We start from the raw sequence: 12737 nt of genomic DNA, 5'->3' as shown, positions 1-12737 counted from the left end.
TCTTTCATGGTATTCAGAGCCTATCCCCTCTAAAGCACATCTCTCGTAGCCATGGCCTCCTCAAGCTCCGCTGCGCGCCTGCCCTCATCCCCATAGCCGACCGACTCCATCGCTCCAACTTTCTGGTATGGCGTGCGCAAGCCATGGCAGCCATCCGTGGGGCGCAGCTCGTCTCCTACCTCGATCCAGATCGGGAGCAGCCGGAGCAGAAGCTCCGCGACAAGGACGACAAGCCCACGGACGTGCCCAACCCTGCATGCGACATCGACAAGGCTCGAGATTCTCAGGTGCTGAGTTTCATCTTCAACTCCATCTCAGCTCCTGTTATGGTTCAGGTTGCACACTGTGACACGGCGGCCGAAGCATGGGCCGCCATCAGGGAGATCTTCATCTCCCAAACTCAGGCGCACGTCGTCAACACCAGAATCGCCCTCTCCACCACCAAGAAGGGCAACTCGACGATGTCCGAGTACATCGGGCGCATGAAGGCGCTCGGTGATGAGATGGCATCGGTGGGCAAGCCGCTCACCGACGACGACATGGTGTCCTACATCCTGGCGGGACTCGACTACGACTACGTGTCCTTCGTCTCCACGATCTGCGCTCGTACTCAGCAAATCAAGGTGAGCGAGCTTTACTCGCAGCTGATCAGCTTTGAAAGCAGACTGGCCATGTTTGAAGGCGGAGGGCAGTCCTCCCACTCCTCTGCCAACGCCGTGTCTCGCGGCGGACGCGGTGGATCCAACCGTGGTGGTGGCCGCGGTGGCAACGGTGGCCGCAATGGAGGCGGCCGTGGCAATGGCGGCGGCGGTCGTGGTCGCGGCGGCGGCCGCGGCAATGGAGGAGGCCGCAACGATCTGCCTGAGGTCTTCTGCCAAATCTGCACCAAGCCAAATCACACGGCCATGGAGTGCTACCGTCGCTTTGATGTCTCCTTCAACAAGGAGAAAACTGCAGCAGCCGTCAACACCAACTCCTCCTACGGGGTGGACACAAACTGGTATGTGGACTCAGGTGCAACAGACCACATTACCAGCGAGCTCGACAAGCTCACCGTTCCGTGACAAGTACAATGGGCACGATCAAGTAAACGTGCCAAACGGCGCAGGTATGAAGATTTCCCATATAGGTCATGCATATGTTCGTACCCCTACTCGTAATCTTCATCTCAAAAATATTCTGCATGTGCCCAAAGCCACTAAAAACTTGATCTCTGCTCATCGTCTAGCCAATGACAATCATGTGTTTCTTGAAACTCATCCTCATTTTTTCTTTGTCAAGGACAAGGCAACGAGGAAAACCCTCCTCCACGGCAGGTGTAGAAACGGGCTCTATCCCCTATCATCAGCTCCATAAGCTCGGGCAGACATGCACTTGGCGCCACCAAGATATCTCCGTCAAGGTGGCACGATCGTTTAGGACATCCATCTTCGGCAATAGTTCAACATGTTCTTAGACACAATCAAATTTCCTTTTCTAGCAAAGAGTTGAATAAAGAGGGAGTGTGTGATGCTTGCCAACAAGGCAAGAGCCATCAACTTCCCTACCCAAATTCTAGTAGTATTTCAAAAGCTCCTTTAGAGCTAGTTTTCTCTGATGTATGGGGGCCTGCCCGAGATTCAATTAATAAGAAAAATTATTATGTGAGTTTCATCGATGATTTCAGCAAATTCACATGGATATATATCCTCAAACATAGATCAGAAGTTTTCAAAGTGTTTCATGAGTTTCAAGCACTAGTTGAACGACTTTTTGATCGCAAGATTATCACCATGCAAACGGATTGGGGCGGTGAGTATGAGTGCCTCAACTCCTTCTTTCGTCAAGTAGGGATCACACATCACGTATCATGCCCACATGCCCATCAACAGAATGGGTCAGCCGAGAGAAAACATAGGCATATTGTGGATGTGGGTCTCTCACTTTTAGCTCATGCTTCCATGCCCTTAAAATTTTGGGACGAGGCTTTCTAGCTGCCACCTATCTTATCAATCGTACTCCTAGCAAAGTGATTAATCTTGACACTCCCTTGGAAAAATTGTTTCATGAAAAACCCAACTACCATGCCCTACGCACCTTTGGTTGTGCGTGCTGGCCAAATCTCCGACCCTTTCATGCTAAGAAGCTTGAGTTCCGTTCAAAACAATGTGTTTTTCTTGGCTATAGCAATCTCCATAAAGGGTTCAAGTGTCTCGATGTCAAAGAAGGACGTGTCTATATCTCTCGAGATGTTATCTTTGACGAAACGAATTTTCCATTTGCCTCACTAAATCCAAATGCCGGCGTTCCTCTTCGTTCCGAAGTTCTTCTTGCACAAACTGCTCCATCTGAACCTCTTGATCATGGGGGCGAACAGACAGCTGATCTTTCGGTTAATCTTCATAAAAATCCTGCTGTAAATTTTGGTGGAAATTCTGTTTTTGGCTATGATTTTATGCAGCAGACAGGTGTGGAACACGATGCAGATTCAGGTGCTGCGCCGGATCCAGCCAGCGGCGATCCCGGGGAAGATCCTCCCTCGCCTGCCACGCCGGACGGCGGGAGGATTCGCACCGCATCAGCCTCGGGAGCGGGCGATCCAGCGTCGCCACGACGCGTGTCCCCTTGCGGGCCTGTGGGCACAGGCGCTGTCGCGCACTCAGGGTCAGGTGGACCCACAAGCAGCGAGGCGCCGCTCTCCACCCGCCAAGTGGTGCGGTCCCCTCCGCATGGTGACGCGGGCCAATCAGGCGCGTCGCAGGTGGGCGACAGCATCCGCCTCGGATCTGCGGCTGCCGGCCTAGGTGCGGACGCTGGCGATGGCGACAGGATCCGTGTGGGATCTGGTGCGGCTGGGTCAGGTTCTGGATCCGCTATGCAGGGCTCCGGATCCTCTGTGCAGTCGCCTTCTGCGATGATTTCTGCGTCGCCACCAAGAACAAGATCTCAGCATGGTATTTTAAAACCAAAAGTACGTACGGACGGTAAGGTCAGGTATGACAAAGGGCGTCGTTTTGCTGGTCTTGCTGTCACAGGAGAACCAAATACTTTGGTAGAGGCATTGGAAAATAAAAATTGGAAAAATGCAATGAATAAGGAATATAATGCTCTCATAAAAAATAGAACATGGCATCTAGTTCCTCCAGCAAAGGGGAGAAACTTAATTGACTGCAAATGGGTCTATAGAATTAAAAGAAAGGCAAATGGAGCAATAGACAGATACAAGGCTAGACTAGTTGCAAAGGGGTTTAAACAAAGATATGGTATAGATTATGAAGATACCTTTAGCCCTGTTGTGAAAGCAGCTACTGTTAGACTTGTTCTGTCCATTGCAGTATCAAACAATTGGAGTCTTCATCAATTGGATGTGCAGAATGCGTTTCTTCATGGTGTTCTAGAGGAAGGAGTGTATATGAGACAACCACCTGGGTATGAGGTAAATGACAAGTATCATTATGTATGCAAGCTTGATAAGGCTTTATATGGTTTGAAACAAGCACCTAGAGCATGGTACTCTAGGCTGAGTGTGAAACTCCAAAGACTTGGTTTTCAGCCATCCAAAGCTGACACATCACTGTTCTTCTACAGAAAAGGCAAAATCACCATTTTCATGCTAGTATATGTTGATGATATTATTGTTGCAAGCTCATCGCAGGATGCAACCAAAGCATTGCTTGAAGATCTAAGGAGAGACTTTGCTCTTAAAGATCTTGGTGATTTGCACTACTTCTTGGGAATAGAAGTAAAAAGGGTTAAAGATGGCATAGTCTTGAGTCAAGAAAAGTATGTGTCAGATGTGCTAAAACGAGCAGGTATGATGAATTGCAAAGTGTCAAATATGCCTCTCTCAACTTCTGAAAAATTATCTAAGGAAGAAGGAGAGCCTTTAAGTGCTGAAGATTCTACAAACTATAGAAGTGTTGTAGGTGCTTTGCAATATCTAACACTTACAAGACCTGATATATCTTTTCCTATCAATAAAGTATGTCAGTTCTTGCATGCTCCCACCTTTGCACATTGGACAACAGTAAAAAGAATCTTGAGATATTTAAGGGGCACTATGAGTACAGGGTTGAAAGTCACAAGGTCAATGTCAACTTTGGTGAGTGCATTCTCTGATGCTGATTGGGCAGGTTGTCGTGATGATAGAAGATCAACAGGGGGCTTTGCTGTTTTCTTTGGACCAAATCTTATATCATGGAGTGCACGGAAACAAGCTACTGTGTCAATATCAAGTACAGAAGCTGAGTACAAAGCTTTCGCGAATGCCACGGCAGAGTTGATATGGGTTCAAACCTTGTTGAATGAGCTTCGTGTTAATCACTCTCCTGTTGCACGGTTGTGGTGTGATAACATTGGTGCCACATATCTATCAGCAAATCCAGTGTTTCATGCTAGAATAAAACACATCGAGGTAGATTATCACTTTGTGCGAGAAAGGGTAGCTAAGAAGCTTCTTGATATTCGATTCATTCCCACTAATGATCAAGTTGCAGATGGTTTCACTAAAGCCTTATCATGGCACAAGTTAGAAGAGTTCAAGAACAATCTCAACTTGGTGAAGTTATGATTGAGGGGGTGTGTTAGAATATATTGTATGTATATACGGTTGTGTATATAAAACCGTATATACTCTTGGAGTTCCGTGTGTGTTCAACATTGTAATCTGGTAGTTAGGTTCAAGCTTCGATCCTTATCTTGTAGGATAGCTAACTTGAGGATCAAGCCTAACCAACTACCGAATCCTGTAAACCCTAGCCTATGGCTATATATAACACATAACGCGTCCCTGCTAGGCATACGCTTCAAGCCATCTTTCAGCTCTACCCAGAGGACGATGATCAAAGTGGCTCCTACGTCTTCACATTAGGCTCTGGCCAGCCGCCGAGGCACGTAGACTGCCCAAGTGACAAGGAACTGATGAACTCCCCCGGATCTATCCTTATCAGAGATAGCTTTGGCATGTAGACAACCTGATAATGGTATTTGACACCACTGCTGAGTTGTTCCGGCAGATGCCCTCTCCGATTGTTCCGCCAAATGACCATGCTGACCTATTTGAGATGGATGACATGCTTGGCGTGTTCAGTCTTAATGACGAAATTGTTGATATATGGGTGATGCAGGACTATGAAGGTCAAGTCTGGGCCTCCAAACGCCGGGTTGAATTGCCGATTGCCGAGCTCATGGTGCAACTAGAAAACTTTGGCGATTGTTGGAATTTGGAGGCTGCATATTGGGATGGTGATGTGCTCGTGCTGGCCAAATTTGACAATGACTCGCTACTTCAGATTGACATGGATGGCAAGTTGCTTGCTAGTCTCCATCGCAGATTCCTCCCGCATACTGGACTTCGGCTCAAGCAATCTCTGATGGATTATGGATGGGCTTAGGCCCATATAAGACAATAATCGCTAGTTAATCTCTAAGGCCCATGCATGTGTATGGCAAGTGGTGGGAACTGTGGGAAGTTTAGTCCCATACTGCTACATTAAGAAGAGTGAGACCTCTTTATAAGGACTGCTCTACCACTTGCTATTGGGAGCTTCGGAATAGGAGCAGTACACGCGCGCTCCTCCTCCGCCGCCCGCCTCGGCACGCCACGCCACGGGTTGCGGGAACGAGCCGAAGCTTATTTTTGCCGCTCAAGAATGGTTAATTAATTATTAATTAATTAACGAGACGTTGGACTGTGGGCTGTTCGCGGACTCGATCGTGGGCCTGGCCCAGTTCACTCACTCCCTCTCGTACAACCCTAGCCATCATCTACTGTTCCTCTCCTTGTGCTGCTTCCGGTGATCCCATCCCGACGACCGCGTGCACGGTTGGTCGGGAGAGCAGGTGCCACTGGAACCCTGTCGTTCGAGATCCTGCCCGGGAGAACGGCAATAAGGTTTTTGGGGAGCGTCTTGACGCGACTGCTCCCGATCCGTCTCCGTCCGCCTCTGCTTCCACTACTTCCCCTGCATTGACCCCATGGCTGACGACGCCGCCGCAAAGAAGAAGGCCTCGGCCGATGCCGAGGCTGCCGCCGCGTTGGCCTGGCCAACCGGAGGGTATGACTCGTTCATCCCCTATTTGCTCGTACATGCGCTAGCCGTATATATGTTGTTCATAGATGTTTTGGTTCTATGTACTGTACGTGCTCACATGCTTAGATATCGGTATAAGATGCATACCGTATTTGCCATGATTACTGTTTACTCGTGGATTAGATTAGTCGGAAAAGTGCTAATATTTCCAACAATCCAAAAACCTTATTTTAGGAACTTTTCGACTCATGGCTTCGCCGCTACTCTGAAACCGGAAAAGTTTACTGGAACGCATTTTAAGCGTTAGCAGACGAGGACTATCTTGTGGCTCACAGCAATGCACGTGTTCTGGGTTGGTGGTGTGTCTCCCACGGTAACGATTGCTCCTGAACAGGAGAATGCGTTTAGGGAGGCAACCACCATCTTTGTTGGAGCTGTTCTTACTGTGATTGGAGACAAGCTAGTCGACGCATATCTCCATATGCGTGTTGCCAAGAATTTGTGGGATGCGCTCGAAGCTAAGTTCGGCGCAACCGATGCTGGCAGTGAGTTGTATGCCATGGAGCAGTTCCATGATTACAGGATGGTTGATAACCGTCCTGTATTGGACCAGGCTCATGAAATACAATGCGTTGCCAAGGAGCTGGAGCTCCTGAAGTGTGAGTTACCGGACAAGTTTGTCGCGGGTTGCATTATTGCAAACTCCCTCCTGGATGGAGGAACTTTGCTACTTCTCTCAAGCACTTGAGACGTGAATTCTCTGTTGAGGATGTCACCGGTCATCTAAGTGTTGAGCAGAACTCGAGAGCAAAGGACTCACACGTGAAAGGGGCATAGGGTTCTTCTAGTGCCAATGTGGTGCAGAAGAACTCCCACAAGTTCAAGGAAAAGAACTCTGTCCAGCAGAATACTACCTTCAAGAAGAAGGGTAAGAAGAAAGATAAGAAGAGAGATGGCTGCTTCACTTGTGGTTCAGATGAACATTGGGCAAACAAGTGCCCAAACAAGTATAAGAAGCCAGGACAGGACGCAAAGTCTGTCAATGTGACTCTGAGCAACAATGATGCGGCATCAGGGTATGGTAATCTGTTTACCATACTTTCAGTTTGTCAGTCCACCGATTGGTGGGTTGACACTGGAGCCAATATTCATGTGTGTGCTGATGTGTCTTTATTTTCTTCTTACCAGGTCACACGAGATTGTTCCGTCCTGATAGGGAACGGCTCGCATGCTTCTGTTCATAGTGTTGGCACGGTAGATCTGAAGTTTACTTCGGGAAAGATCGTGCAACTAAAGAACGTGCAGCATGTCCCCACTATCAAGAAGAATCTCGTTAGTGGCTCCCTTCTATGTAAAGAAGGGTTTAAGTTAGTATTTGAGTCTAACAAAGTAGTCGCATCGCAATATGGACTATTTGTTGGAAAAGGATATGATTGTGGTGGTTTGTTCCGCCTTTCCCTGGAGGATTTCTGTAATAAAGTTGTGAACCAAATTCATTCTAATGTGAACGAATGTGAGGTTTGGCATTCACGTCTTTGTCACATAAATTTCGGTTGTATGACGCGGCTAGCTAAGATGAATCTAATCCCAAGTTTCACTTTAGCCAAAGGCTCTAAGTGCCATGCGTGTGTGCAAGCAAAGCAACCTCGTAAACCTCACAAGCCTGCGAAGGAGAGACACCTGGCACCACTAGAGCTCATACATTCAGATCTCTGTGAGATGAACTTAGAGCCTTTGGCTAAGATGAATCTAATCCCAAGTTTCACTTTAGCCAAAGGCTCTAAGTGCCATGCGTGTGTGCAAGCAAAGCAACCTCGTAAGCCTCACAAGCCTGCGAAGGAGAGACACCTGGCACCACTAGAGCTCATACATTCAGATCTCTGTGAGATGAATGGTGTGTTGACTAAAGGTGGAAAGAAATACTTCATGACTTTGATTGATGATTCCACTAGATTCTGTTATGTGTATTTGTAAATACAAAGGATGAGGCTCTACACTACTTTAAAATCTATAAGGCTGAAGTTGAGAACCAACTTGAGAAGAAAATAAAACGAGACCGGTTTGATCGTGGTGGAGAGTACTTTTCTAGTGAGTTTGATCTATTATGTGCGGAACATGGTATTATTCATGAGAGGACGCCTCCCTATTCACCCCAGTCAAACGGGTTGCCGAACGGAAAAACCGTACTCTAACAGATTTGGCTAACGCTATGTTAAATACGTCGGGTTCATCCAAGGCATGGTGGGGGAGGCTGTATTGACATCATGTCATGTCCTGAATAAAGTTCCCGCGAAGGATAATGAGACTACTCCCTATGAGCAATGGGAAAAGAAAAGAACTACACTCTCTTACTTGCGCACTTGGGGCTGTTTGGCGAAAGTCAATGTGTCGATCCCCAAAAAGCGTAAGCTTGGACCAAAGACCGTGGACTGCGTTAATTTGGGCTAAGCTAAGAATAGCGTTGGCTATAGATTTCTAGTGGTGAAATCTGAGGTACCCGACCAGAAGGTCGGTACAATTATAGTCTAAGGATGCTACATTCTTTGAGGATATGTTCCCCATGAGAAACATGCAAAGCACTTCTAGACTGGAATTTGATGAGACTCCTGAACCTGCCATTCCGATGGAATATTATGAACACAAAAGTGATGAAAGTGAAGGAAATATGCCCTAGAGGCAATAATAAAGTATTATATATTTCCTTATATCATGATAAATGTTTATTATTCATGCTAGAATTGTATTAACCGGAAACATAATACATGTGTGAATACATAGACAAACAGAGTGTCACTAGTATGCCTCTACTTGACTAGCTCGTTAATCAAAGATGGTTATGTTTCCTAGCCATAGACATGAGTTGTCATTTGATTAACGGGGTCACCTCATTAGGAGAATGACGTGATTGGCTTGACCCATTCCGTTAGCTTAGCACCCGATCGTTTAGTATGTTGCTATTGCTTTCTTCATGACTTATACATGTTCCTATGACTATGAGATTATGCAACTCCCGTTTACCGGAGGAACACTTTGTGTGCTACCAAACGTCACAACGTAAATGGGTGATTATAAAGGTGCTCTACAGGTGTCTCCAAAGGTACTTGTTGGGTTGGCGTATTTCGAGATTAGGATTTGTCACTCCGATTGTCGGAGAGGTATCTCTGGGCCCACTCGGTAATGCACATCACTATAAGCCTTGCAAGCATTGTGACTAATAAGTTAGTTGCGGGATGATGTGTTACGGAACGAGTAAAGAGACTTGCCGGTAACGAGATTGAACTAGGTATCGAGATACCGACGATCGAATCTCGGGCAAGTAACATACCGATGACAAAGGGAACAACGTATGTTGTTATGCGGTCTGACCGATAAAGATCTTCGTAGAATATGTGGGAGCCAATATGGGCATCCAGGTCCCGCTATTGGTTATTGACCGGAGACGTGTCTCGGTCATGTCTACATAGTTCTCGAACCCGTAGGGTCCGCACGCTTAACGTTACGATGACAGTTTTATTGAGTTTTGATGTACCGAAGGAGTTCGGAGTCCCGGATGAGATCGGGGATATGACGAGGAGTCTCGAAATGGTCGAGACGTAAAATCGATATATTGGACGACTATATTCGGACTTCGGAAAGGTTCCGAGTGATTCGGGTATTTTTCGGAGTACCGGAGAGTTACGGGAATTCGTATTGGGCCTTAATGGGCCATACGGGAAAGGAGAGAAAGGCCTCAAAAGGTGGCCGCACCCCTCCCCATGGTCTGGTCCGAATTGGACTAGGGAAGGGGGCGCACCCTTCCTTCTTTCTCCTTCCCCCTTCCCTTCTCCTACTCCCACAAGGAAAGGAGGAGTCCTACTCCCGGTGGGAGTAGGACTCCCCCCTATGGCGCGCCTCTCCCCTTGGCCGGCTGCCTCCCCCTTGCTCCTTTATATACGGGGGCAGGGGGGCACCCCAGAGACACAACAATTGATCCTTGAGATCTCTTAGCCGTGTGCGGTGCCCCCCTCCACCATATTACACCTCGATAATACCGTTGCGGAGCTTAGGCGAAGCCCTGCGTCGGTGGAACATCATCATCGTCACCACGCCGTCGTGCTGACGAAACTCTCCCTCAACACTCGGCTGGATCGGAGTTCGAGGGACGTCATCGAGCTGAACGTGTGTAGAACTCGGAGGTGCCGTACGTTCGGTACTTGATCGGTCGGATCGTGAAGACGTACGACTACATCAACCGCGTTGTGATAACGCTTCCGCTGTCGGTCTACGAGGGTACGTGGACAACACTCTCCCCTCTCGTTGCTATGCATCACCATGATCTTGCGTGTGCGTAGGAAATTTTTTGAAATTACTACGTTCCCCAACAGTGGTATCAGAGCCTGGTTTTATGCGTTGATGCTATGCACGAGTAGAACACAAGTGAGTTGTGGGCGATATAAGTCATACTGCTTACCAGCATGTCATACTTTGGTTCAGCGGTATTGTGAGATGAAGCGGCCCGGACCGACATTACGCGTACGCTTACGCGAGACTGGTTTCACCGTTGCGAGCACTCGTTGCTTAAAGGTGACTGGCGGGTGTCTGTCTCTCTCACTTTAGTTGAACCGAGTGTGGCTACGCCCGGTCCTTGCGAAGGTTAAAACAGCACCAACTTGACAAACTATCGTTGTGGTTTTGATGCGTAGGTAAGAACGGTTCTTGCTAAGCCCGTAGCAGCCACGTAAAACTTGCAACAACAAAGTAGAGGACGTCTAACTTGTTTTTGCAGGGCATGTTGTGATGTGATATGGTCAAGACATGATGTGATATAATGTGTTGTATGAGATGATCATGTTTTGTAACCGAGTTATCGGCAACTGGCAGGAGCCATATGGTTGTCGCTTTATTGTATGAGATGCAATCGCCATGTAATAGTTTTACTTTATCACTAAGCGGTAGCGATAGTCGTAAAAGCAATAAGTTGGCGAGACGACAATGATGCTATGATGGAGATCAAGGTGTCACGCCGGTGACGATGGTGATCATGACGGTGCTTCGGAGATGGAGATCACAAGCACGGTGCTTCGGAGATGGAGATCACAAGCACAAGATGATGATGGCCATGTCATATCACTTATATTGATTGCATGTGATGTTAATCCTTTATGCATCTTATCTTGCTTTGATTGACGGTAGCATTATAAGATGATCTCTCACTAAAATTTCAAGATAAAAGTGTTCTCCCTGAGTATGCACCGTTGCAAAAGTTCTTCGTGCTGAGACACCACGTGATGATCGGGTGTGATAGGCTCTACGTTCAAATACAACGGGTGCAAAACAGTTGCACACGCGGAATACTCAGGTTAAACTTGACGAGCCTAGCATATACAGATATGGCCTCGGAACACAGAGACCGAAAGGTCGAGCGTGAATCATATAGTAGATATGATCAACATAGTGATGTTCACCATTGAAACTACTCCATCTCACGTGTTAATCGGACATGGTTTAGTTGATTTGGATCACGTAATCACTTAGATGATTAGAGGGATGTCTATCTAAGTGGGAGTTCTTAAGTAATATGATTAATTGAACTTAAATTTATCATGAACTTAGTCCTGATAGTATTTTGCAAATTATGTTGTAGATCAATAGCTCGCGTTGTTGCTTCCCTGTGTTTATTTTGATATGTTCCTAGAGAAAAATTATGTTGAAAGATGTTAGTAGCAAAGATGCGGATTGGATCCGTGATCTGAGGATTATCCTCATTGCTGCACAGAAAAATTATGTCCTTGATGCACCGCTAGGTGACAGACCTATTGCAGGAGCAGATGCAGACGTTATGAACGTTTGGCTAGCTCAATATGATGACTACTTGATAGTTTAGTGCACCATGCTTAACGGCTTAGAATCGGGACTTCAAAGACGTTTTGAACGTCATGGACCATATGAGATGTTCCAGGAGTTGAAGTTAATATTTCAAGCAAATACCCGAGTTGAGAGATATGAAGTCTCCAACAAGTTCTATAGCTAAAAGATGGAGGAGAATCGCTCAACTAGTGAGCATGTGCTCAGATTGTCTGGGTACTACAATCGCTTGAATCAAGTGGGAGTTTATCTTCCAGATAAAATAGTGATTGACAGAATTCTCTAGTCACCATCACCAAGTTAGTAGAACTTCGTGATGAACTATAGTATGCAAGGGATGACGAAAGTAATTCCCGAGCTCTTCGTGATGCTGAAATCGACGAAGGTAGAAAATCAAGAAAAACATCAAGTGTTGATGGTTGACGAGACCACTAGTTTCAAGAAAAGGGCAAAGGGAAGAAGGGGAACTTCAAGAAGAACGGCAAGCAAGTTGCTGCTCAAGTGAAGAAGCTAAGTCTGGTCCTAAGCCTGAGACTAAGTGCTTCTACTGCAAAGGACTGGTCACTGGAAGCGGAACTACCCCAACTATTTGGTGGATAAGAAGGATGGCAAAGTGAACAAAGGTATATTTGATATACAGATTATTGATGTGTACTTTACTAGTGTTTATAGCAACCCCTCGGTAATGATACTGGTTCAGTTGCTAAGAGTAGTAACTCGAAACGGGAGTTGCAGAATAAACAGAGACTAGTAAAAGTGAACAAAGGTATATTTGATATACAGATTATTGATGTGTACTTTACTAGTGTTTATAGCAACCCCTCGGTAATTGATACTGGTTCAGTTGCTAAAAGTAGTAACTCGAAAACGGGAGTTGCAGAA

At 46.6% G+C, this 12737-nt stretch overlaps 1 pseudogene; it reads left to right on the top strand.

Moving 5' to 3' along the window:
- Positions 1–521: 521 nt before the first annotated feature.
- LOC123081196 (uncharacterized) lies at positions 522–660 on the top strand (annotated as a pseudogene).
- Positions 661–12737: the final 12077 nt, after the last annotated feature.

Source organism: Triticum aestivum, chromosome 3D (genome assembly GCF_018294505.1).
Source record: "Triticum aestivum cultivar Chinese Spring chromosome 3D, IWGSC CS RefSeq v2.1, whole genome shotgun sequence".
In the NCBI taxonomy this organism is placed as follows: domain Eukaryota; kingdom Viridiplantae; phylum Streptophyta; class Magnoliopsida; order Poales; family Poaceae; genus Triticum; species Triticum aestivum.
This window is presented reverse-complemented; position numbering and strand designations above follow the sequence as displayed.